Here is an 856-nt window from a genome sequence, read left to right as displayed (position 1 = left end):
GGATGGTTGTGAACCGCACCCAGGTCCCCTACAAGAGCAAGTGGTTAACTGATGAGCCATCTCTACAGCTTATTTGACCTCTTACGCTTGGTCTCCGTTCTCCTTTTCCCAACCCTGTACTGCAGAACTGAAACTACACAATAGGTGGCATCATACAATATATACACCTCCACTACAAACTGCACATGGCTGTATTAGGGTGTATCCCAACACACATCTTTTCTACATAAACAACAGCATTCCTTTGATGGGAGTCTATTTGAATACAATACCCACAATTCCTATAGAAGGCATGGTTCACTAAAGACAGCAATCTTTACCAAGCAACCCAACACAAAGATGACACTACATGTGCAAAATATTCTGAGAGCCCTATCTTGCCTACTGCCAATTTCTCCACCTTAAAGTTGTCAACTAGCTGACTTTTTGATTGACTGCTAACAGGACTTGAAATATCTTGGCCAGGCTATGGTGGCGCACGCCTTTAATCCCACAGAGGCAAAGGCAGGTGTATCTCTGTGAGTTTGAGGCCAGCCTGGACTGCAGAGGGAGTTCCAGGAAAGGTGCAAATCTACACAGAGAAACCCTGTCTCGGGGAAGAAATAAATATAATAATAAAAAGAGAAATATCTTGCTGTATGGACATTTATGAAATGGTTTTATGCAGATCTTTAGCACTGGAAATACATACAAACAAAATTTTATACAGTTCAACCCAACATACACTAGTATCCGCACTAACAGCCTGTCAACTTTTTCAAGTGCAAAATAATGGAAAATCTCCTGCGTGTTTTGCAGGGTCTTATGAGACCTAGAAATGTTTCTCTAAGGACAAATTTTAATTAAGACACACAAA

The sequence above is a fragment of the Peromyscus californicus genome, unplaced genomic scaffold (genome assembly GCF_007827085.1).
Source record: "Peromyscus californicus insignis strain IS unplaced genomic scaffold, ASM782708v3 Scaffold_17__1_contigs__length_78620276, whole genome shotgun sequence".
NCBI classification, from domain to species: domain Eukaryota; kingdom Metazoa; phylum Chordata; class Mammalia; order Rodentia; family Cricetidae; genus Peromyscus; species Peromyscus californicus.
Note: the sequence above shows the minus strand (reverse complement) of the source record.